General features: G+C 38.1%; 1 protein-coding gene across 7 annotated transcripts in view; it reads left to right on the top strand.

Moving 5' to 3' along the window:
- The window catches only part of SYT1 (synaptotagmin 1), a 304,769-nt gene that overhangs the window by 52,365 nt on the left and 224,994 nt on the right, over window positions 1–27,410 (top strand). For 5 of the 7 annotated variants that reach the window (XM_087723400.1, XM_087723402.1, XM_087723407.1 and 2 more), the window contains exon 2: window positions 14,092–14,180. The exons of the other annotated variants lie outside the window; for them this stretch is intronic. The gene's annotated coding sequence lies outside the window, so the exon portion shown is untranslated. The remainder of the gene's footprint in view (window positions 1–14,091; window positions 14,181–27,410) is intronic. 7 annotated transcript variants of the gene reach the window in all.

Genomic DNA, 27,410 nt, shown 5'->3' with positions numbered 1-27,410 from the left:
GAAAAAAGGGAAAGTATGTTCCTGAGACTGGAACACAAAAATAACATCGCCCATGTGAGACATGAAGCAATTAGAAGTTTGATGAACTTGAATTAGGTACATCTTTATCACTACCTGGATTAAAACTGGAGCAATAACATAGGAGAACTAATTAGAATTGTGTAAAAGCAGTACTTTAGTTCTGCATCAATTTGATAATAAAACTTCTTATTTTAAAGGCAAGTCTAATTTTTTTAAAGGCTGAGAACAATTTGTTCTCTCTCTAGTACATCAGGCACTGATACACAAATGGCTTAAAACAAAGCATTTAATCAGAGAAAAAAACCATTTAAAATACCTAATGATTCATCATAAAGCCCTTATTCTATGTCAAGTCTGCTTTTCTGTGCTATGGAATATTTAAAGAGTCCGGTCTGTGTATGCCACTGCTGTGAATGCTATTGTAGTGTAAATTACTATTCCCTATTTGTTTCAGTTTCAATGTTTATTTGCAGTAATACTTTCTTCAATTTTGATTCATTTAAGCATTTTAGATAGGTGCTTAAAGTCAACTTTTGTTAGCGGTAATGTTTTCATATTATTTGACTAGCATATTTTAGTTTGATAAAGGTACAACAGAGCTAATCTGATTAATGATTAAGGCACCAGGCTAGTAACTACGAGACTTGAGTTCTAATCCTGTCTTCGGCAAACCCAATCCACCTCACAGGATTGTTGTTGTGTGGAAAATAGGAATAGGTTGTATTTGGATATGTTCCTTGCCTTGAGTTATTTGTCAAAATAATAAAGGTGACATATAAATAAATAAAACAGAACCTAACAGTATATAGTTAACAATTATTTAAAAAATATTTCTTTTTTCCCACATTTAATGTTTTAAGTACATTTTTTACAAAGTACTGATGACAAGTTTGAAATTAAATTTCTGTCACTATGTATTAGATTAATTTCACATATGATCCATAATTTTGCAATGTCTTTTAATCTAGATAGTCAATGCCTTTATTTTCTTATATTTTGAAAAAGGTTTTGTAAATTTGTAATAACTCCAGTTTGTTCAGGTATACCAAGAAAGTCTCTTTCCTGTGAAAGGATTTGAACTTAAGTAAAAATAAATCAAAAAGAGAAGGAGAAAAGACAGGATGTTCTTATGTGGGAAGTTAATTACCAGTGGGCTAGAAAAGGAATAATAGTGATGAACTTACTTGCTAACAATTATAAGAAAAGCCTTGATAGATAGATAAGAGCAATGCTGTTTGTTTCAGTAAACTTTATACTTTATATTAGCCTAAAGAAGTAGACATGCTTTTCCCACTGCCATTGCCATTGCCTAATGGCTTTCTGAGAGTATTGATTGCAACTTCTAAGCACAGACCCACCGGTACGTTCAGGCTGTAAGTTTCCAGATTTGGGCTAGTCTAGTAACCATCACTCTGGACATACAGTGAATATGTTAGAAAGAAATCAAAGAAGAAAATCGAAAGAGATGAATAACTCAGTGAAAAGCTGCAGGTAGAAGAGAAAAAGCTTTTTACATGAGGAACTTACCAATAACTTTGCAGACAGTTTTCACTGTGAATGTATGAAAATGAAATACATACTACATACATATCTACACACTTCCTTTTCTTATTGTATATACAAAATTCTAGATTTGTTTTTTGCTTGAGCATAAGGACTCACCTTTGGTGCCCCACAAAAGCCTGCTAAGATTGTATCTACTTATTTCTTAAACTTTCCATCTAGCGGCCTTGACAGTAGAAAAATACTAATCTGCAATTAGACTGTGTCATTTTTCAAAGTGTCTAGTTAAGGTGAAGTGTATAATTAGAAATGTGCAAGTGCATCTCACCTCCACCCACACAGCAATGGCATTTGGAAGAGAGAATGAGAAATTGCTGAAAAACTTTGGCAAATGGGATTTTGCTACAAAAATAAAGCTGGTTTTATATGATTTCTGTAAGCCTTTTAAACGTGCAAAGTGCTTTGGAATATTCCTATTTCAATTACATATCACAAAGGTCCATCTGAAATTGGTGTGTTCATTCTCCCTCCAAGGCAATTCAGTTGTTTATGGCAGATTTCTTTTTTCTTTCGTTCAGTCATATCTGATTTTCAGAGACTGCCTGGACAAGTCCCTGCAGTTTTCTTGACAAGGTTTTTCATATTTTTTTAAAGAAGTGATTTGCCATTGCTGCTTTCCTTGGGCTGGTACAAAGTTATTAACTCAAGGTCACTCATCTGGTTTTGTGCCTAAGGCAGAACTAAAATGTATGGTCTTCTGCAGTGGTGGGTTCCAGATCCCGTTCCAACTGGTATCGTTGGAACGGGCCCGGCTTTGGCCATATGGATGCGGGCAGCGTGCACATGCATCATACCTGCCAGCAATATCTTCACAAGCCTCCATGACGCTCAAACTGCTTGGCGGAGCGTTGTGCAGGCGCTGTACATGCCATGCGGAAGCACAGAAGCCTTTAAAGGACAGGTAAGGAGCTCGGGCGGGCAGATAGGCTTGCCAGAGCACTGGAACGGAATGGTACCCAGTGCTCTGGACAGGCTCCGGGACGCCCATACTGGGGTGTACTGCCTGCTACCCACCACTAGTCTTCTGGCTTCTAGCCAGAATTATCTCTCTTCTGGCAGATCAGAATCTAACTTTCTAAAACACTTTTGTTTATGGACATTGCAACTGGCAACTCAGGATAGTGTAAACCTTTAGACCAGTGGTTCCCAACCTTTTTTTTGGCCATGCCCACCTAAGCATCTCTAAAATGCTGATGCTCCCCCCCCCCCCCCCAGTGACATATAATTCTTACTTTACTCAAAAAGTGAACTCTACTCACACGGAGGAAGCCCAAAATGCCATTAACTGGATTTAAACAAGATTCAAATTGTCCCTATTTAAAAATCAAATTGCCCGCCTTGTGGGGCATGGGACCCACATTGGTAACCCTCTGTTACTCAGATATAGCAAAAAAACAAAAAAAAAACCAAAAACCTGGTGGTGGAAGTTTAGAGCATAAGTTTGTAATATATGTATTTCTTAAAAGGAAGTCCCGCTTATACTTGTTGGAACTTCTTCCAGATAATTGCATCGGCAATCATAGTCTAAGCTTGTTGATGCCAAAATGATTAAATGTGTTGTGACATCATAATGCAAGTTCAGTTCTTTTGTAATTGTGTCATGATGTCACATGCAAGTGTGGAAACTGCAGGGTTTACAATAAAATTATTTTTTTGTTACTTGTCTCCATCATGGATAAACTTGTGTTGAAATTTAGCCATAATAATGTGCAAGTTTTTATGACTTGAACTTTGGTTTATCACAAATTGATATCATTCTCCCACACAGATTTTTTTTCATTAGTTTATGCTCTATATCATCTATTAATTTCCAAAATTTATTGACTTACCTAAAAACATCCTCAGTATTAAGAGCAAGAATTATTCTGCAAACCTCTTGACTGATAACTGTTTCAAAAGGTGGCCTACAAAATGACATGGAAATGGGAAAGAAATATTTTGTAAAGCTTACCAAAAAAAAGTCCAACATTAAAGAATTTTTTTCTCCTGATTGCCCTAACCCAGATGTAGTTTCTCTGAAATGTTAGAACTAAGCTTGTAATGATTTTAAAGTCAGGTGAAAAACCCAGGCATTGAAGGATGCAGAGATTGTTGAATTGGGTATGAACAACTGTGTGTACATTTCAGTTTGTAGAAAAGGCTGTCCTACTGAGAACTGCAGCAGAAGGCTAGGTGAGACTGGGATGCAATTTGTAGGAGAACACAGCATGAGGGAACAGTTGAATGCCATCATCTCATCGGCAGAAGCAGCTTTTAAATTTAAGTCAATCTCCTGATACAATCTAATTTAGGACAACAATGCCCCTAAATAAAATGGTAGTCTCTATTGGAAGCAACATGTGCAACTAAATTAAATATAATAAAAGAAAAAAGGCCATTAACATGTTTGTATGGATATAACATTCACTTAGTTTCTTAATGTTACTAAAATGGTAGAATGAGTTTCTTTCCCAGTCTTTTTTGTTAGTGTGAATCATTTCCAGAGAAATTAATTATATTTCCTTGTTTGATCTTGAGCAGTAAGATTTGCCTTCCAAGTTTATTGACTGCATGATTTATTTGATAGTATGATTTCAAGTTTAAAACTTGCTTAAATGTTTGTCAGAAATATCAGCCTCTTGAATACTGGCAAATTATGCTTTTAAGGATTTGTGTATATATATATATATATATATATATATATATATATATATATATATATATATATATATATATATATATATATATATATATATATATATATATATATATATATATATATATATATATATATATATATATATATATATATATATATATATATATATATATATATATATAAGAGAAAATATTTATTTCAATACAGGTCTAGTTGATGGTTGATAAAAATATTTCCTGTATCTTAAAACTAATTAGCTGTTGATTTAAAACATTTTCTGGCATCAAACACTGTGTTTTGTTCAATGTAGAATTTCAGGCGGAATCAATCCAGCAGAAAAACCCTTTTTTTATCTGCTAAAATACATTATCCTGGTATTCTAGTTTGTTGGTTGGTCACATATGTGGATTTTCACATTTTAATTGAGGTTCATTACCTGTGAGAAGCAAGAAGTATCAAAATGTGCCACTTAAAATTGCAGTAGCTTGTTTGTCTTTATTTTATTGCAGTGTCACAAGAGTGCAAGGTTTTGCTTTTAACAATGTCTGGAGCTTACGCAAGCAGATTTTTCTGGTTTTCCTTCCTTTTTAGATATTTCTCAGAAAAATGAAGATTGCAGATGCAGTTTAAGCATTTATTTTAGAAACCCGGCCGCACAGCGGAGGTGAACAGCAGGCAAACAAGTGAAAGCGAAACCATCCTCCCCTGAGTCCGTCGAAAAATTGTCTTGCACATAGCCGGTCCAGTGGTGGGATTCAATTTTTTTTTACTACCAGTTCTGTGGGAGTGGCTTTGTGGGTATCATGTGGCTTTGTGGGCGTGGCTTTGTGGGACTGGCAGGGGAAGGATACTGCAAAATCCCCATTCCCTCCCCACCCCACTAACCTGCTTTCCAGCTCTGTTCTCCTATTGAGAGCAACTGGGAGGCAGCGGGGACAAGTCCAGCATATTTGGCAGTTCTCCAAACTACTCAAAATTTCTGTTACGGTTGTCCAGAACCTGTCAGAACTGGCTGAATACCACCTCTGAGTCGGTCCCTGGTGCCAAAAAAGATTGGGGCTGTTTTAGGAACTATAAATGAGAGATGATTTGACTGAAATTTTTTCTAGAAAAAAGCAGGGTGCATGCTTTGCAATGATTGATTATGCTGGGATATCAGAAGTAATCTGAAATTGTTTATGTTTATCATATATTGATTAACCTGCCTGTGCTCAAAATTTCAGACAATCACTAGCCAAGTATGCTACGTAACAACAGGTTTAGCATTCTTTGCTGCCATCTAAGTCATCTAGATTTTTGCAAAGCAGCAACATTGATCTGTGAATGAATTTAATTTCATTATTTTATGTACTTCAGCATTTGCAGATTGGAATAAATTCCTTAGAATATCTAATGAAAATGCCTTTTGTGTTCCAGTCTGGCAAAATAAATTTATAGCAAGAGTTTATAGATATGTGTTAGTATATTTTGAACAAAATTTGAATTGGAACATTTTGGGAATACAAAAGATAATTTTTCAAAACCCAGTGAAGTAGTGAACATAGGGTATGTAATAATTTTAAATGGTACAAAACATGGACAGAATGAGCCCACAGAAATGATATTTAAAAGCTAAATATAATATTTATAAATCTTCACTAAAGATTTACTGATTTAGTAAAGATAAACATGTCCATAGAAAAAAAATTGCATTGCTATAAGAATCTGTTTTAGTCAAAATATACACTGCCATGAAATTACCAGTAATGCTTAGAATTAAGATACTTTATGCTGATACTTAATATTGATATCTGATTTAATATTATCATTACTAGTGCAGAAAACATGTTTGTCATAATCTTGTTTATTTAAGATGTTTTCTCCAATACCTTTTCACATTATAAAAGTACAGTACAAAAATATTTCCAGCAGCAACTTTGTGTGGAACAAAACACAATAAGTGTAATAGGAACACTTTGTTTTTGAACTGCAATCTAATCTAAATTCTGTGCAACAAATGGGTTTGGGGGGAAAAAGCAGGAGATAATTAAGGTGATTTTGAGTGGATGTCATCATCAAAATATAGGATAATGTGCAATGACCTTTATGACAATGTCACTCTTAATGTGATAATTTGAATATTGATTCACTTCTTGCAATTGAGTTAAGTGGAACTTTTCTAGGTAACTATTTTGGGATACATGATAAATATATAGATAATTGTTTTGGAACATAACTTACTTTTGAGGAAACAAAGGTAAAATTGGACAACTAAGAGCACATACCAAATTTTCTTGTGTTTGTTAACTAGTTATGATCATGCATGAACAATATCTGGTTAATGTTTCATAGAAATTCAGATAGTTAATGTAATCTTGCAATAAAGATAGACCTACTATTCCAAGTTGTGTCTTGTCTGGACTATTCACAGGGATTATGTTTGTGTGTATTTACATGCATATAATCACACACACATGCATGTATACATATATGTTTGTGTTGTGGCCCAGCAGGAGCCGTTGGAGCTGTCAATGGACTCCGATAGCGAGGGACCTATGAATCGGCTAGGGAAGATGTGGAGGACCCTGGGCAGGGTTCAGACTCCGAGCAGGGACCAGAGAGGCTGGTTGATCACCAGGAGGCGTTTGAAGCATGGAGCAGTGGGGAACATCAAAGGGAGTTTGTCCCTGACGTCAGGCAAAAAAGGGCGGAGAAACGGAGGCAGCAGTTACAGAGACAGACTCATAAGAGATAATTAAGCCCAGGTGGTTGTGGCTTGGCTCCTCCCAAGAAAGTATATAAGAAGAGACTTTGGGAGGAGACCTTTTGCAGGACACAACCATTCATACCAAGCTGGAGAGTGTATTGTGTGTATTGTATCTTTTGTCTGTGGAAGTCTGGGTTGCTGCCAAAGTTTTGTCTGTGAGTAATTGCTGTGAATAAAGCGTGGCTAACAGTAAGCCTGGGTCGGCGTTAATCATCGGACGGAGGGGGGGTCAGAACATGTTTGTATATACATACATACAAACAATAACATCTATATTCATATACATATGTGTATGTATGCTTGTTTATGGAATTTATGACAATAATTTATATACAAAAATTAATATTGCACTATGGCATCTTTAGAATCACTAGATGGCAATCAAAACATCAGTAATGGCAATTAACTAAATATATAAGTAATTTAGTTTTACCTATCATACAACTGGTTGAACATTCTGATGTCAGGGAGCATGCCTATGAAATGTAGATTTTCCAAAATGGCTATTGTATATTGTGCAGCTGTATAAATAAAATAAAATAAAATCATACATACATACATGCATGCATGCATACATGCATTCATACATACATACATACATACATACATACATATCAATTCCAGTGAGTATATATTATGTATTTCTGTGAAGAAATCCTAGAGAGAAAGAATATGTTTTGCCCTTTGCCCGTTATTCTTTTGCCAGTTATTCTTAAAATATATATTGTTCTCATTTATTTTCCTTTTTATCATTTTCTTTTTGTGTGAAAAGACAAACTAAAGGAAGATGGGTACTCTATTCATTCTACTTCTGTCTGCACATATTAAAATAGAAGTTACAAACAGGATGTGTAAAATTGAATTATTATTTCATTAACATAGTTGGCTATGTTTGTATAACATTCCAAACCATATGGTACTTTATGATTTATAAATTATGGCAGACAAACCAAGTGTGTTTGGTGAAGACATCCTCTGGCTAAATGTGGGAGTTAAGGAAGGATAAAAGCTAAAAAGTTAGCAACAGAAAATTAGAACAGCAATAGAAATTTGATTCTTGCCTTTTCTTTGTTTCCTTGCTGTTTTTGTTTCACTCTGTAGTTAAGTATTGGTACATACGTATAGTAGACAATTTCCAAAACACTTTGGTAAGAATATTTCTAGAGACGATAAAACTCCTTGGTCAATTATTGAAGTCAAGGATCATATTCCAGCCACCAAAATTTTATCTCTTTATGAAAATTAGCTGCAAAACTGTTGGGGCTTCCAAGTCAGAAAATCAAATCACAGAATCATCTTTGAATATCTCTGCAGTGATTTAATTAGATTTTTATAACTTGTAATAATCTGAAGATTCAGTTCCAAGATTCCATTTGAAAAGTGATTTCACTGAATCTTTTCTAGTTAAATCCTTGTTTTGAATCTTACTAGGCTTTTACTCCCGGTTGTTTCAAATACACAATTATTCTCTTTTTATATTTTTAACTTTATTTAAAAATAATATAGAACAAAGTTTCAATGCTTAGTAATACATAGTTTGATTGTAAAACAATAATGTAACCATGCATTTTAAAAATGAAAAAAAAATACCTAAAAAGAAAAGAAAGTAACTTTCCAAGGTATTGATTTTTATTAGAAAAATGTTGTCTTGTGTATCATTTTGCATCCATAGATTACTAATTTAGCCTTCTTTATTGCATTTGTCTAAATTAGATATTCTTTGTTCAATAAATTACAATTCAGGTAGACCTAAGGTGACCAGACGTCCTGCTTGTGGTGGGACAGTCACAATTTTTCACAATGTGTCCCGCAACGTTTTAAAAAGGTCCCGATTTTCATGGGTGAGTGGACGAAAGGGCATCGGCAGTGAAGCCAGGACCCGCTGTGCGAGGGCGAGGGAAGAGCAGGGCGTGGCCTGAGGGAAGCTGGTGGGAGGGGGCTCGGAGGGAGGGGGAGCCAAGATGGCGGTGGCTGAGGAGGAGGAGGTCTCACGGTCTCCGCTGCCACCGATGACGCCAAGGAATTGAAGGATGATAGTGCCTGTGCGCCGGGAAGGCAGCCTGCGGGGCTGGAGGCTGCGTAGTGGCTGCGCGCTGCCGAGCACTAACAGGAGTCGCGGGACGGGCTGGCTGAGCAGCCTCGCGTATGCAGCTCGCCTCGCCGCCCGATGGAGGCTGCCCTGCTGCTGGCGCTGCTGCGCCTCTGCTCCGCCGTGAAGATGCCACCTCTACACCCGCCGGTTCTTCCCGCTCAGGCACCCGCCGCCCAGGAGCAGCCAGAAGCCCTCCTGCCCACCACCGGCTGCACTGCAGCCAACTCGCCCTGGGTGGGCTGGAAGGCTTTGGGTGGCAGTCATCTGGGCGGGAAGAGCCAGTGAAGATGCCACCACCACCACCCTGCTGGCTCTTCCCGCCCAGACACCAGGCGCCCGAAGCCTTCCTGCCCACCACCGGCTGCACCACAGCCGATTTGCCCTGGGCGGGCTGGAAGGCTTTGGGTATCCGGGCAGGAAGAGCCGGCAAGCAGATGGCGGTGGCATCGCCGCCCAGGAGCCGCCCAAAGCCTTCCTGCCCACCACTGGCTGCACCGCAGCCGACTTGCCCCGGGCGGACTGGAAGGCTTTGGGCAGCGGGTGTCCGGGCAGGAAGAGCCAGTGAAGATGCCACCCCCCGCCAGCTCTTCCTGCCCAGACGCCAGACGGCCGAAGCCTTCCTGCCCACCACCGGCTGCACCGCGGCCGACTCGCCCCGGGCGGGCTGGAAGGCTTCGGGCGTCCGGGCAGGAAAAGCTGGCGAGCGGATGGCAGTGGCATCACCTCCGGGAGCCGCCTGAAGCCTTCCTGCCCACCCACCACCGGGTGCACCGCAGCTGACTCGCCCTGGACAGGCTGGAAGGCTTCGGGCATCCGGGCAGGAAGAGCTGGTGAGCGGATGGCGGTGGCATCGCCGCCCGAGAGCCGCCTGAAGCCTTCCTGCCCAACACCTACTCTCCCCGGACTTGTTTTGATGAGCGCGGGCGACTGACGGTAGTTTGTGCCAGCCGCACTTGCTCAAACTATCGTCAGTCGCCCCATGTTAAAATCTGGCCACCTTATGCTTGGTGAGAGCTGCGGACGCCGTTGGGTGGGCGCACCCCGCGCTGCGCATATCCCTCTCCTTCCCATCACATGCGACTCTCCTACCGGCTCTGCCATCCATCGGAAGCAGATATAAACCTCCGGAAGAGGCGCCACAACTGGGGCAAGGTGCCAGTGGGGGCTGCTCTTTGTCCTGCCAAGGAACTGGGACTCTCCGAGGCTGTCCTGCCGAGGGACTGGAACTCTCCGAGGCTGTCCTGCCGAGGGACTGGAATTCTCCGAGGCTGTTGCAGTGAGATAGAAAGGATGATTGGGGTTGGTTTTCTTCCTCCACCCCCCACTCCCTACGTCAGCAGAGTGTCCCCTCTCCCAACTCTCCCCCCCCATCTTGTAAAGGCTGTGATCCGCACCTCCCCCACCCCGATCCTTACTGCTAAGACACAAGGGTGCTCAGCTTTCGGCAGTTATCAATATGGTCACGAGGCACGATTGATGGAAAAGGAAAGATAAGTGGCTATTTTCTTTGGAGGTATGGGGATGGGTGGTGGGTGGGGAGAGATTAAGACAACACGGTTGATAAAGAGATGTTAATGAACGGTTTGGGATGAGGGTAGGCTCTCCACAGGATGGGAACCTGAGGATATTGTGCACTCAGAGTGTTCCCTGCAAGTTTTAGGACTCCTACATGTCCCTCCCAATAATTGGGCTCCCTTCAAAAAGGGTTGGAGATTTTTAGTATCCTGTTAGGGACCATGCAAGCCTGACCCGTCCAGAGGATGGATGGTGGTTGGGAAAGCCTCTTTTGTTTGCAGACAGTAAGTGCCATGAGCACATTGGTTGGTCATCTCAGACAACCGTCTTTTGATGGTTTTTTTTTCCTCCCATGGGGAACGGAGGCTGCTGTATTAGGGATTTGTCCGAAGACGTGCTTTCAGATAATTCATGACTTTGTCTATGTGTGTGCTTGTAGGCAGAGAGATTTCCTTAGATGAGGAAATGTGTGTCATCTGAAAGATTATGGAGCAGAAGGAGGGTGAATGTGGGCTGTGATGCACGGCTAACCCTCTAGAGATTTAGCAGAGCACAAAAGGATTGTGGCTCCCAGTAGCAGCAACGGCAGCAAACGTCTTCCTTGCCAGCTTCTAAACTGGGATGCTATTGAAAGAAAGGAACCCTTGAATGTGAAGCTAAGAGTAAATTTTAGGCAACCAGATAGTGAGTTAGCTCTCTGATAGTAAAAAGTTGCAGGCTGCTTAATTCATTCTCAGAGTATATTCTCTTTTTGTTTTTGCCCTTGCTTTCAATTGGGATTCAAATAAGGACTGTAGTCCAACAGCTAAATTCCGTAAGAAGGGGGATGAGTGCAAACGCCCTTTCCACTGTAAGGCTATGAAGCTGGAACTGATATGTCAAAGTCTCCAGTTTAAATGTCATCTTAGCTAGGTGACCTTAGGGAAAGTACAGCTGTCAGTTAAGGTACCTACCCCCATCTGCTGAATGAAGATAATAATATATTCTGATTTAAGGGAATGATGGCAAACAAGGCTTCTTGAAATAATGCTAGCAAAGTAATATAGAAATGTTGGCTGCAAAAGTTGATGGAATTAGGAGAGATGGCAAAATTGACTGCTTTGATTAAAGAACACAATTAATTTTGTTTCTACTTGGAAACCCCCTTTGTGCTTCGGGGGAGGGGGAGTAAAACTTTGATTTTGGTTTTCCTGATTAGATAGTTTGTTGTTATAGAATTGGGTAGTATATATTATGTGTAAAAGTAAAAAGTTAGGTTGTAATGTTATTATCTTCTATTGTGCTAAAAAAGAGTCAGAAGTCAATGCCTCCCCCCCTTTTCCCCTTCTACCACACACTTTCTCCTTTTTCCCTTTTTCCACTCTTAATTTCCCCTTATTTTCATTTTTTTGTCTTTTATATTCTGATAAACTAATAAAAATAATTAAGCAGGCGAGAAAGATGAAAAGTAAATGTGATTAAAGTTCACTTTTCATCTTCCTCCACCATCAGTGCCTTTCCCTTTCACTTTGGCCTTTTCTAGTGGAGCAAAAATAATATTTCTGTCAAAGCTTCCTTCCCAGGGGAGAACTCCCAGAATGCCAAGAGATGGGCATTAAAGCCAACCCAAAAAAGAAAGACCCTATCCCAGAAATCTTGCTTCAAGCCGAATTTCCCCCCATTTCCCTCATTACACTAAAAAAAACCTCTTCCGTGTCTTCCTACTAAATGAGAGCCTTTTGGTGTAGTGGTGAAAGGGCTGGCCTACACACCAAGGGAAGATGAGTTCAAGTCCTGCTTTTGGGCCAGTCATTCTCTCTCAGCCCAACCCACCCCACAGGGTTGTTGTTATGTGGAAAATATTAAAAGGAAGATTAGGTATGTTTTCCGCCTTTCAGTTATTTGTAAAAATAAGACAGGTGGGATAAAAATCTAATAAATAATAAAAATAAAAATAAATGAACCATAGACCATTTATTCTATCAGAACATCTTATTCCTAATCAATTCAATTGGATTATTCCTTCATGAGGATTGAAGGTAGCATTAACTGAAAAGTCCCGATTTTTTAAAAATTTTAATCAAGAACCCCCCCCCCCCCCGGGTCAATGGTGTCCCTCTTTACCAATCTGAAAAACTGGTCACCTTAGATAGACCAGAATATTTAAGGATTAGGATATGTAAAATGATATATCGCCTTTCACACTTAAAAAAACCCCTCATCCAATGGATATGGGACAAGTTTTGTCCTGTCTCATTAGATAAAAAGTGAATGTAAAAAATTGCTCTGAAAGAATCCAGAGCAGAGGTGAAATCCAGCAGGTTCTGACAGGTTCTGGAGAACCGGTAGTGGAAATTTTGAATAGTTCGAAGAACTGGCAAATGCCACCCCAGAGTGTGGTGGTAATGGAGATTTTGCAGTATCATTCCCTGCCATGCCTACCAAGCCAGAGCCACAGAACCGGTAGTAAAAAAAATTGAATTTCACCACTGATCCAGAGTCATAGATCTGATTAGCTTTGCATTTTAAATTATACTAATAGACTTTAAGATCAGTAATATGTTTTGCCACTTAGCATAACCCGTTGTTAACTAAGAAATAAAAATTTTATAAGTATGGAACACTTATACTGAGGCATTATTAAGCTGTTATGTTTGCCAGCACATTGATCAGTGAAGCACTACTACACTGCTCATTAGCATAATTCTCAAAACTATATACAAATTGAATAAAAACCTAGGATACAAATTTAAAAAAAACAAAGCAATAAAGCCAGAAAGGCACAGGATAAATATATCATCATAGCACAGTATAGAACAAGGGAAAGACATAAAGCATTAAAATGATAATAAAATATATGGTGTTCACTCAAACAGACAAAGAGCCTTAAATGGAAGGTAAATTCCTCCAGGCATCTTACAAATCTTGGCCTTGCAGTTAAAAGCTGGGAAGGCAAAAGAGAGTTAAAAGTTAACAAAGGAGTTAAAAGCTAAGAGAATGTTTTAATTCTAGCTTCATATTACACAATAATAGATTGTGGATTTTGGGAGAGCTGATAGGGCAGTCAGAAACTCTCGGTGATAAGGAAATGTTCAAAAGAATGAGTGAAAGAAGAAAATCATCATTCATCCTTCTCCTATTAATACTGCAATACCCAGTACTTGATATGATTAATGCAAGTATCATCCATTTAAAATTTAACTCACAAATCTTCCAATACCAAATGAACCTCAACAAGCAATATATCACAACAGAAATTATAACTATTTTATTAAAACTTCTCCAGCAAAAAAAAAAAAGTTTGCAAAAAGTCTACTTGGAAAAAATGAAAGTAAGGTAGAATGTTATATCTATAGAATATCCCTTTGACATACTTATTTTTGGAAATTCTGTTTTCCTTTATGAAGATTGCTGTCTTAAGGATCTTGAAAATGAAACATTGCTATTGATTTTCATTTCTTTAAAACTAACTGAAAAATGTTGATATGAACATTTACATGAACATGTAAGAGAGTTTATTTCTTTTTTTTAAACCAGGTAAAGAATTAGCACTGAAGAATCTTGATCTACCCATTGCTTGATTTTTCCTTGTGATTAGAAAATACTGTTGATGCCACTTATACAAGGTATTTGAAATGATTATTTACTTAGTTTTGCTTATGAAATATTCCCCATCCCTATTTATAAAAATACCAAATTTTAAAACAACTGATTGCATATATATTTGCTAAACTTGCTATCTTTTGGGTATTTAGGAGGGAATGATGACTGATTAGTCAATGCTTTTGCATTTTAATTCTTAATATAAATAACTCTGCTTCAAGGCCTTGAGAATGGCCAAGGTAGCTGTTCTTAATGTTCCTCCTAAGTGTAATTTTTAAGGTGACAAAGATTATTTAAAAGATATTGTACTATTTGTTTAGTATTGTACTAGTATACTATTTGTTTTGTATTTCCCTCTTACTGTATTTTCCTGGCTCAGCTTATATTTTGGAAGGAGCCTTCTAGAAGGCTACTCAAAGATCAAGTGTATTCTTCAGCCTCACTGCCCCTCCAAAGTTGCATGTCTCTACCACAATTCATAATCCAATTTTAACTAATGTTTGTGTTTAGTCAAGCACAATGTTTTATTTCATAGTTATGTTCATTACCGTATCTAGGCTTTACAATATGAAATGTGTTCTGATTTTTGATGTCAGTTGAACACTGCAGCTCAGATATTACAGAAGAAGAATAAGGAAAAAAACAAGCAAACACAACATTACTATCAATCTTACTTATTGAAATACAGTATGCAAAGACGGAGATCATGCTGCATACATACAGACATACAGATCGTAACAACTACAGTTTCTATAATGACTTAAATATAGATCTTTTTGTGTTTGTTGAATTATTAGATTTCCTTCCAGTACTTTAACAGCATATGATAAAAGACAACTAGTGGCATGTCATAAAATATTACTTCAGTTACAATGGAAGAAATTGTGTTTCTATGCAGAATTATTCCTGGAACCAAAAATAGCAATTCAGCAATTCTCAGTTCTATTATGTTACCAATATTAGGTTTTTCCATATTATTTCAGAATTTGTGTTGGCTAATTAAATTGTTTTTCATTCACTGTTTTTATAAATAGTTTTTAATATTTGTTGTCTCTGAAAGTATTATTACGTTTCTATTGTGTCACTGTGGTTTTTAAATTCATATTTTTACAGGTTTTTAAAATTTTACAGATCTCAAGTTAAATTGATGATCTAGTTCAGATATTCTAAATGCACCCCATCTGTCCTTCAAAAAATAAATTAGTACAGACAATATTGTTGATGATCCAGAACAGGTATACAGTGTCCTTTTTATGCCTGGGTAGTATTGGACTACTGTTTTCAGAGTGAGGATGCAAATTGTGGCAGGACTTTCTCTCTTGTTTTGTGGAAGGCTATGGGGTGGGTGGGTTATTTTTGGGGGAAAAATGGCCCTTTTAAAGAACTTTATTACAATTTTTGAGTGTTGCTTATCTTTCAAATACCTATGCTATCAATGTTCAACAACTGTTGTCTGAGATGCTTCAATACAATATCCCCTACCACAAGGGGCGGATGTGGGATCACATGGGAGCCCCGTGTTTCAGGTTGTCTATATCTGAACTAGGACATCTACAGGTACACTTGTTGAGCAGTAGCTTCCAAGACAATTGTATAGGCTATGATTTTAGTAAGCATCTCTGGGATATTGCTACTTGAATGTATTTCAGGAAACAAGAAGGAAGTCTGGAAGAATAAAATTTGCCTTAAGCAATTTTACATTGGTGCTTAATGTAGTATAGGTAACCTATCTTCTCCCCAATAGTTTAATTGATGTCATAGAGAATATTTCAGACTTGAGAAGCAGGGCTACTCTGCACTCAGGTTTGGTATAATTGAAATGCAGATGATAGAGTTTTAATTTAGGTTCTCACATCTTTAAATATTCAGAGACAGTAAATGAATTCTACAATACTGACATTATTAATAATGATTATATTAATGAAAGTTAATTATGTCCAGACATTGAAAATCATGTTTAACTAATTGAATCATATTTTCCCTAGAGTGAATAAAATGATTACAGACAATTCATGATTAGATGTTATAAAGTATTAGATGTTGTAGTGTATTTGGTTTTATGGAGGGGACCATTCAGCCTAAATGAATGTTGCTTTTACTGATCCATTCAATCCCCAAGTCAGAAAATTATATTGAAAAGTTTCAGGAAGTGAAAGACAATTACTTGTAAACTTTATATGTATTGCACTCTTAAGCAATTCATTTTCATGAAATGTAATAGGTGCTTGTTGCAGTGAGATAAAAGAAAATGAAAATCAGGCCTATAAACAAACAAACAGAGAAGTCATTATTGAATTAAGATGATTTTAATTGACTAATATTTGCTATAGTTCATAAATAAAGTATAAAGTGAAACTCTTTTTGGAACATTTATCTAATTCTAACTCATAATCACCCAATTTGAGTGTTGTAAGAGAAACAGAGGCCTGAGGAATTTGAGCCTTTATTATAAGGATGTCAGGTTCACCAAGAAGACGAGCCTTGAAGTCAACTCCACAGAAAGGCAACCAACTTGGTTACAGTAACATAAACTTGCAAGTCTGATTGCACTGTATCTTTTCCTCCTTTGTTCAGAGAATTAGGCAAGTCTTTGCTGAGACTTCCAACATTCTGAATAAATAAATTTAGGAAAACCATCAAGATCTGGCTCTACCATCAGACATCAGGGACTATTTAAGAGACAGTTTCTTTTTGATTGGCTTGTTCTTTGCTGATTGCCATTTTATATTTTGTATTTATATTTCGTATTGAAAGGAAGGAGCAAATGGCAATAAATATAATTGCACAAATGATACAATTTGTATATTTGCATTAGGTGGTAGCATATCATTACATATCTACACTGTTGAATAAAATCTGATAATCATAGATTCCAGTGGTGGGTTGCTACTGGTTTGCACTGGTTCGGGTGAACCGGTAGTGAAAATTGCGACTGGGTCGCCGAACCGGTAGGGATGGCAGGCTGGCCACACCCCTGAACTGTTTGCTGGCATGGTTTTTACTCTGTAAAAACGGGGCATGCAGAGAACCAGCAGTAGCGCCAGCAGCAACCCACCCCTAATAGATTCACCCTTTGCTATGGAAATATACATTTTTAGTAAATAAATTAGAGTTATAGTTATTATCCAAATGCTTTATTTCATTTAAATACTTTTCCCACGGCTCCTTTTGCAGATGATATCCACTTCACTTTCTGTTTCATTTTTAGTATTGATTAGTACCTTCCAATTTCTGCTTGTGATTTTTTTTTAAAAGAACAAAATTAAGTGGAGTAAGGAAAGAATCTAGACCGAGTGCCCAAACTGTTTGTGTGTGCACATGCCCAAACTGAAAGGTGCGCATGCGCGGGCATGCAGACACACATGAACAGACATGTGCGCATGTGCAGCAGAGACCCCAGGGCCAGCTGGGTGGCAGGAGTTGGGGCATCCGAACACAGGGAAACAGAAGGTCACAAAAGAAACGCCACAGAGGTTCAACCTGGGGTGATGGCGGGTGTGCCAGCAGAGAAATCTCAGCGTGCCACCGCTGGTATACGTGCCATAGGTTCGCTATCACGGATCTAGACAGATACAGTGATTGATGTTTCATATCCAGCAATGGAAGCTTTGTGTATTTAGTACTCAAACTTCCAACCATTATGCTAATATATTTATTGATTTAATATAACAATAAGGCATAGCAGTTTAATATTAATTGTAGATTCAAGGCTCATGTGATCATACCTATGAGGTACGTTATTTCATTTACATGATACATGTAAATGCATGTATAATCTATGTGTACATAAAAATATGTATCTTGCAAGCAGGATTTGAAGCCCTGCAGAAAATAGGTGTGAAATAAGAATGTAGGAATGCACTTTTATCTGTAGCATTTTTCCTTTCATCTTTTGAAACAAAATTGTGCTTATTCCCAAATGGACAAGTAGTTGACTGAAATAGACTTACATGTCTAAATTCCATAAGTTTCAGGTAGAGTCTGATAGAAGCGAAAAGTTTCTTTTAAAAAAAAGAAATTATATCTTTACCTTTACATGTTGTAAGTTGCACAGACATAATATATTTCAGTGACAGAGAATATTTTTACTGCTATAAAATAATGAGTGATTATTAATTGAGGGTGAAGCAGTTTTTGCCACAGGGAATATGGAAGTCCAAGGGAATTGAAAAGAGGGAGCAAATGACAATAATGCTTTGCACAAATGATCTAATTTATATATTTTGTGTCAGATGTCATTATTCTATCATCACATAGTTATTCTCTTGGCTTGATTGTGTAATTTTGACATCATCATGGCTTGTTGTCGGTGGCACTAACTTCAAATTTTATTGCTAAGCCTGAACTTTTCAGAAACTGGCCTTTGATTCCTTTTTCTGAATTTCATTGTCATAGTGCTCATTTCTCCTGCTGTGAGTCTCCTTCTCGTATTTGTTTTTCCTTCATGGCTTTCACCAACTTGGGTAAAGGAATCACCTACACTTCTTGTTAACCTAAATGTCCTTTCAAAGGCACCAACTGTGATTTGAATAAGATGGTTATTCCCTTGTCTCCCAAAGCTATAAACTGCCAGACACTGCTGTCTTGAGGTCTCTCCATGAAAAGCAGCAATCTGAACCCTTGTGGGTAATCTCAAATCCTCTCCTTGCTCAACTTCTTGAGGTGCCATCTTCGGTCTGACATTTCTTGTGGGAATTCATCTTCACTATGTCTTTATACCACCAGAGGTACCTATACCATCAGTTGTAAAACTCTGGTTTAAATAGTTATCCATAGTACTAGGGTCTAAGATTTTTCTGTTGGACCACTGGCTTTAATCCTCAATTTAATCTTGCCAACAACAACCACAACAATAACAATAATAGCAATAATAATAATTCAATAAACGTGTATACTGCCTGACATCCAATGACTCTATGGGGCTCACAACTATCAAAGAAATTAGAAGAAAATAAAAAAAAGATGGCAAGAGTGGCATACAAAATGGATTGAAGTGAAGGGTCTCACTTTCTCTTGTCAAAGACAATATTTATGCAAGAACATATTTTGCTTGGTGGAAAATCTGCAAAAAGCCACTGGTATATACTTACTCTGTTTTTTTTTTAAGTTCTCAGGGAAAGAATTAATTCCATCCTTTTTCAAGTGTTGGAAACAAGGTTGATACTTTCTTATCACTTGCTCAGCATCCTCTCCTACTGAAAACAAATGTTGATTGCAGAAGCTGTATGATCATGGAGATAATGAGCATTAATTTACATTCCTATTTTGCAGTAATCTGTGTTCCTTTTAGCTTCTTCTGGGACGTATTTTAAGAACGTGACAGGAAGTTAAATAAGACACTAGTATTTCAATCTGGTCTTAGAGATAACTCTTTTCTCATTTATATACACACTGAGAAACGCTTGGAGATATGAATGTGAAATTCCCTTATAAAATATAACATGCAGCACAGCACCCAGAGCTAATTGTATTTTAAATCCTCTGGCAAAGAGCTACGGAGCATATTATTCACACATATCCTTAAGCTACAAGGGGATGGAGCAAAAAAGCAAAAGCAGAGTCAAAAACAAGACATAGAAGTACTTCAGCAAGAAGACCCAGGGCAGTCTTACCCACATCTCTTGCATTGCAAGTCCCGAAGTGCTAAACTGACAGTTGGCTGAGAATTGCAAGAGTTTTAGTCCAACCTATCCGGAAAGCACCAAGTTGGGAAAACCTGATTCAGAGGCTTATGAAATGTTCCTGATAAATTCGAAATGTGATTGCTCAATTTATAAAATGCAACATTTGAACTTTGATTGACAAATACACTGATTGTTTGATTGACAGATTGATTTGGTAGAGTGTTGCCTCCTTTTAGAAGAAAGAAAATAAACTAGGATTAAAATTACCAAGGCAAGCACAGGTATAGCCCACTGAACACTGGGAAGAATTTTTGAGTAATATGATTATAATTTTAAAAAAATGTTCTTTAAGTTAATTTATATATTACTCTGTTTATTCAAAGTGGTTTTTAAAGATTATTTTAATATGTGTTTATTAGTATTTTAAAGCATTTGCTTACAGTTTGTACTTCTAAGTGCTTTTGATTTTACTTTATAAACAATATTTTTATCTGAAAAAAATGCTATCTCTATGTTCCATTCTGTTCCATAAAATTGTGGATTAGATCAGTTCATATTAGCTTTCAAATGTAAATTCCCCATGAATCCCTAAATAAAATTGTTCCATAACTCATAATACTGAGAGAAATTAGGAGACTAATGCCCATTCAAGAAATATACAAGTTATTCAAAGAGAAGATTTGGAATATAGTTCACTCTGGTTTCTTCTCCAGCCAAAAAGAGCCCATCTCTGCTAAAGAAAACCAAATCTTTCAACTTATTTTAATGGTACAATTGTCAGTATGTTTGGATTAGTTTTAAAAGTTTTGTTTGATTTACCTCATTAATGTTTTGCATCAAAGGAAGTATGATAGAAGTCAAAGAGGCAAGGGAACTATCAGTATTTATGTATTATCCAATGTGGGAAAATAACATAAACATGTAATTCTGGAGCGTGGATCCTGAACCAAAGCTTTTGGAACTGAAGTTTTAAATTTCAGCTGCTGTAGGCTGACCCAGCTGCTTGTTAACTTCCCAATATATACTTTATGAGATGATCTTAACTACCTCACCTGGATTTATCTGCAAGGAATTTTTTAAAGAGAATTAAATGCAGAGCAAATTGAAGCAGTGATTCAGGTGACACTATGTTCCAACATAGTGTCATGTTTTCCTTCAACTTTTTGAAAAATGTCCTTTAGAAGGAAATGATTTCCAGAGTAGTTTTAAACAAGAATTAAACAACAATTAAACCTGTCTGTGTGTGTGTTTTAAGTATGAACAAGTGTGTTTTACACTTGTTCAGTGTATAGCTTTTTTTTTTAAAAAAATGGATCTATGTCCAAAAAAGGGACTATATCTTTTAAAAGAAAAGAAAAATAAGCAACTGGCAGGTTTATTTGGGTTTATTTCTGTCTTGGAGAATGTCTTTTGCCACTAGTATAGCTGATTATTGCCAATCCTTAATCTATATATATAAAAGTGAAATGCCAGTCATGCAACATCATGAAATCTCCAGAACTGTAAAGCCTACAAACTTGAAATTTGGTATGTATGTTCCTCTTAGCTTCTAGGTGCTCTCTAGGAAAAGATTTTTGGGAATGATCATCAGATCATTAGCATTTCTTATATTGTTATAACATGCTCTGATGCTATTTTCCCCCTTTTAAAGTAAAAACATGTTTTAAGCTCTGAATTGTTATCATCATAATCTATGGAAAAAATTGCCCTTTTTCCTGAAAATATGACCTCCCCAGATAATAAGCCCAATCAGGCTTTTGAGCGTATGCACTAAAATAAGCCCTCCCCCAAAATAAAGCCCTCCTTGAAAATATTGCAACACAGCAGCAGCAGCCATGAGGTGACTACGCTTGCCACCTCCCACACCTCAAAAATAATAAGACCTCCGTAAAAATAAGGCCAAGTGCTTATTTGGGGGGTCAAAAGAAAATAAGACCCTATTTTATTTTCGGGGAAACATGATATATATATATATATATATATATATATATATATATATATATATATATATATATATATATATATATATATATATATATATATATATATATATATATATATATATATATATATATATATATATATATATATATATATATATATATATATATATATATATATATATATATATATATATATATATATATATATATATATATATATATACATGCACACTTGAATACATGCTGGTTTAAGACTGTAATAAAGTTTACCTCCCTTCCTCTATATGTTGGAACATTTAGATTCACCTAGGTCTGCTCCCTTGCTCTTTCTCTTGGTTCTAGTTACTCAGAATTGCTGCGATGTTAATCTACTGTATTAAAATAAAGTGTGGTGAATGCTATTCCATAAAAAACCTTTGCTACAATAGGCTCTTACTCCTGATCTAAGCTACATCAGAGGAATTTTAGTTCCAGCTAAATATTAGCATTGGATCAAAACTTTTTTTTAAAAAAATGACCCTTGGGATTTAGCTTATTATCCATCACAAACCCCTCTAAGAAATCATAGATCTTTGAGGGTGTGACCCTGTAGAAGAAAACACAGCATTGGTTTGTTCTGTTATCTCCTTTTGCCTTAGAAATTAGATGTTTCCAACATTTGGAAACCATTACATTGGAAAAAGGCAATAGTTGTGTATCTGAGAGCTCAGTAGCTATTCTCTTTTCATTTTTCTATCCATCCCAGGGGCTCATTTAGATGACTCTTTAACAAGTCATGTATTTTCTTTAGTTTGAATGAGAAAAGTGTTTTAAACCAAACGACATAGGGCTCTGAATACTAGTTGTGATTGGAGCTTGATTCTGGATTTCAATATTATTGACATCAATGGAATTTATCACGATGTATTTGTGCACTAGTTTGCTTCCAACGTATATGGTCATGCACTGCAGTTCAGTGCATGACTACTGAAAATTGATGTCACTGTTGGCACTAGACAGCAAACTACCTCTTTTAATAAACAAGGAATATTATGCAGTAGCTGAAAATAATGTGGATTCTTAAGACCCCATAATTATGATCATCACAGTAATTCATATCTGGTTACAAAATGTCCAATTAGAAATAATTCTATCAGGTTTTATATATTTACCTCCTACGTTATTAAATTAGAGAGAGACAGAGAGAGAGATTTAAGTGCCAGTCAGATCTGCCATCACTTAAACCTTTAAATAGAAATTATCCTTGGCTCCATTTGTTGTGAAAGGTATAACTTATTGCAGCAATGCATAATCAGAACTGAGCACTGCATGACAAAATCTCTAAATTCAAATTTTCCTTCCCTCGGCTAACTTCCATTTCCCACCGGTGCAACCAGTCAGGTTCAGGCAGAATGTTTTTGTAATGGTCAGTTTAGGCACCATAAGGTTTGCAGATGGCATGCTGGGTGACCGTAAAGCAGTGTCTCGAAGAGATATAGCACCTACTTTTGTTTTCCCCCTTGCCTACTTCCTGCACCATAGTTCATGGCAGTCTGTCACCATAATGTAGTGAAGCACAATTAAACATAAGGTGGCATCTGACAGCCAGTTTTTAGCTGTACAAGAGATACTCCTTATAAGAGATCTAAAAGATGCAGTACTTTCTCTATTTAATTATCTAGCAGTTTCCAGCTGCAGCCAGGCTGTTATTGACATGGAAAATTTCATTTTGTTCAAATATCCTTCAAGTCTGCTTCCTTGATATTGATAGCCGTTGCTTGTATTAGCTCTTGTTTCTTTAAAAAAAATCTCAAAATGTAATAAAGGAAGAAAATACAAAGTAACAGCTAAATGTCATGATTAGGCAGGCAGCCTTCAAAGCTCTGCATCAAATCAAACTAATATTGTGGGGTAATATAAAATGTTTTTTGTACCTTATGCTTTTCCTTTCCTTTTTTTCATACTCTTGATACCTCAAAGCAATACAGATTACAAGGCTCTGTTTCAGCAAGCTGGCAAAACAGATCATTATCAACAAGAAAGAAATGAAATGGCTCCCATGGGATTTCCTGTTATATATTCTAACTAGTTTTCAATATATTGTATTAATTATCACATTTATCCATGCTATGCTCTTTCGTGTGCATTGATTATTTCCCTAAATAAAAAGCCATTGTTAACCACTCAATTCAACGTGGTCAATCAGAAGGTGTTCTTAGGCAGATAACAAGATAGCTTCTATGGTGGCAGAACAAGGTTTCGAAATGCTTCTCATTTGCTCAGAATTAGGTACAGCAGACAAGCTTGTGCTTCAGTAGATGGAGCATTGATATCATCTTTCCCTTATAATAGCCATGGTAAAACATGTACTGCTGTCATATGGAAAATCAATTTTTCTTTCATGCTTCCTTGAGTTTCACTTTCACTTTAAAATCATGTAGACATTCTTAGGCAAAAGGATTAGAACAAAGCAGAGAAGAACAATATTCCTGAACACTGAAGTTTCCTATATTTTGGCTTTTGAACTAGAAGTAGCTGCTTTTGTTTCTACTTGACTGGTCCACTTTAGAAACCATTATATTTTTTTAAAAAACATTATTTCCCCTCCTTTTCCCTCTACCACTAGGATTCAAAAGTCATCCCCAAAAAGGTTTTTCCTGCCAATTGGTACAGTAGCGTTATGGTTACGGTGTAGGTACCTCCCCAGGGGGAAACTGTCATCCATTAATGGGTAATGCTAACCCATTTGGCAGTTTCAAAAAATGCACAGGAGTTCTAGAAAAAAGAGATGTAATTGGTGCAAAAACTCATTGGAGGGCACTTCTGATGGAAGAAATTGTGGATGAAGAAATTCTGGACAAGAAAGGATTATAATCATCCACAAGTGCATCAGACAACTGCTCCTCATTACCAAGAGTAGTTTCAGGTGAGATGAGGGAACAACCATCTTGCTCAAACTCTGGTAGCCACTTTTGAAAGGACACTAAGTCTATATCCCTCCTCCTTATTATCTGCTTGTCAGCTTTTAGAAGCCTTTGGGTTAACATGGTTGCAGCATTAGCTGCTTTTTCTTCAACCCTTAGAAAAAGAAACTTTAAATTACTGTATTTTTCAGAGTATAAGATGCACCAAGGTTTTGAAGAGGCAAATTTTTAAAAAAAAGTTTTTGCACTCTGCAGACCTCCCCAAAATGGCTCATTTTTCGTGAAAATGGACCCAGTTTTTTTTTTCAAAAAAAGGACATGAATAGCTTTTAGGAGGCTTGTAGAGTGCTCCTGAGGAGTGCCCCCCCCAAATGAGCAAAAAGTGGCCTGTTTTTCACAAAAACGGGCCCATTTTTGACAAAAAAGGGCATGCATAGCCTTTAGGAGGCTTATAAAGTACTCCTGGGGGCGGGGGCAAAATTGAGCAAAACATGATGCATTTTTTGCTCATTTCTGCCCTCCCCAGCCCCCAGGAGCACTCTGCAAGGCTCCTAAAGGCTATGCATGGCCATTTTGGTGAAGGGGGCAGGGTTTCTGTATCTGTATTCGGTGTATAAAATGCACCCAGATTTTCACCCTCTTTTTTTGAGGGAAAAAGGTGCGTCTTACACTCCAAAAATATGGTACAAGTTTAAGAACCTATTTTTTTAATGAACAGCAAACAAGTGATTAAAATTAAAATTTTAGAAATAACAAACAGAATAAGTCTTCAGTAAATTTGAAATAAGATTTTGGAATTAATTATAAAGAGTCCTTCCCTTGGGAAAGATTAATATAATTTTTTAAAGTGAATTTTAAGAGTTGGAACTAAAGTAAGGTGACCAGATTTTCAGATTGGTAAAGAGGGACACCATTGACTGGAGGGGGGGGGGGCTTGATTAAAAATTTTATTTTTTGTCAAAAGGTCACCCCAGGACACTGAAACCAGCATAAATACGAATCTGTTGCCAAACAAAATTTTGATCACGTGACCATGAGGATGCTGCAATGGTCGCTAAGTGTGAAAAATGGTCACAACGGTCGCTAAGTGTGAAAAATGGTCATCAGTCACTTTTTTCAATGCCATTGTAACTTTGGTCACTAAATGTTTTCCCCCTCCTCGAGACACCTCACTTCTTCCTTCATTCCTCTTGCTTATCTACCTTCACTTTATCCGTCTTCTGCTCTTTCCCTCTCTTCCTTCCTTTCTCCTTCCATCCTCTCTTCTTTCCTCACTCACTCACTCCTTTTCTCTTCCTTCCTCCTTCCATTCTTTCAGCTTCCTTCCTTCTGCCTATCTACCTTCACCTTCTCTCTTTCTGCTCTTTCCCTGTCTTCCCCTTTCCTCCCTCCCTCCCTTCTTTCCTTTCTAGTTTCATCTTTTCTTCTTTCCTCTCTCCCTCTTTTTCTTTTTTCCTTCCTTCCTCCTTCCTCTTGCCTATCAACTTCATCCTCTTTGTCTTTCTGCTCTTTCCCTCTCTTCCCCTTTTCTTCCTACCACCTTCCCTCTTTTCTCCCTCCCTTCTTCTTTTTCTTCCTTTCTTCTTCCATCTTCCTCCTTCTCCTTCCATTCTTTCTCCTTCCATCCATCTTTTCTCCTTCCATCTTCTCCCCCCTTCCCTTCTTCTTTTCCTTCCCTCCTCCCTCCTTCCTTCCTCTCCTTCCCTTTCTCGCACACAGGAAGGGGAGGGGGGCTTTCTAGTCGCTTTCACAGCATAATTTCTTTATCTAACTTTTTTTAAAAAGTGTGCAAATCAAACGAGATTTTCGTAACCTGCGAAGCACGAAGTTATTATCTTCTGTTGTTGTTACAAATTCGCAGCTACTCTATTCTTTCCGATAGGGAACTGCATTTCCCAAGATGCCTCAGGTCCTCAAAGCGCTGAATGCGGTTTTGCAATTGACTCCAGCAAGGCCCGGTAGCCGCCGGCTGGGGTGGCTGTCAGGGCGCTGATGGTGGAGCGGACGCGCCATTTGTTACTGCTTCCAGCAATCGAAACGGACGAGGGAAGCGAATGAAACGATGCTGCGGCAGGAGAGCGAGGTGGCGGCGTGCCATTTCACCTCGCGCAGAGAACTTCCACTTGGTTCTGGGGTTTCTGCCGGGCGGCGGCAGCCCCAGAAGCAAATGGAAGTTCTCTGCGCGACTGAAACGGACGCCCGGGCAGGAGAGCGAGGTGGCGGGTCCCCGTTTCACCTTGCGCAGAGAACTTCCACTCGGTTCCGGGGCTTGTGCCGGGTGGCGGCAGCCCCAGAAGCGAGTGGAAGTTCTCTGCGTGACTGAAACGACCGCCGCTGCAGGAGAGCCGCAGGGGAGGGTGGCGGGACGCGACCACGCCTTGCGGACTCACAGCGTGGTCACTGGGAACCGCGCAGCACAGGCGCCGCCATGCCGGCAGAAGCTCCGTGAGTCCGTGACCGAGTGGAAGTTCTCTGCGCGGCAGCTGTTTCACTCGCGCAGAGAACTTCCACTCAGTCACGGAGCTTCTGCTGCCCGTGGCGGCGCAGCACAGGGGCTGGCTGTGACGCGAGGAGGTGAAATGAACTCCGCAAAGGGGGAGAAGGAGGAGAGGAGGGCTGTCTCCTCCCCCCAGCGCCTCCCGATTCCCACCGGTACCAATCCATAACATGATTACTCACCAGTGAGTAAGCGCAGCTGCAACCCCAAAAGATGAAATGAAATGGAGACTCACGCAGGCGTGCTCAGCTAAGCGGAGTCCAGCCAATCAGTGAGCTGGTTGGGA

This window comes from Thamnophis sirtalis, unplaced genomic scaffold (assembly GCF_051295495.1).
Source record: "Thamnophis sirtalis isolate CommonGarterSnake01/CBP01778 unplaced genomic scaffold, rThaSir2_p1.2 scaffold_9, whole genome shotgun sequence".
In the NCBI taxonomy this organism is placed as follows: Eukaryota; Metazoa; Chordata; class Lepidosauria; order Squamata; family Natricidae; genus Thamnophis; species Thamnophis sirtalis.
Note: the sequence above shows the minus strand (reverse complement) of the source record. Positions and strands in the feature narration are given on the sequence as shown.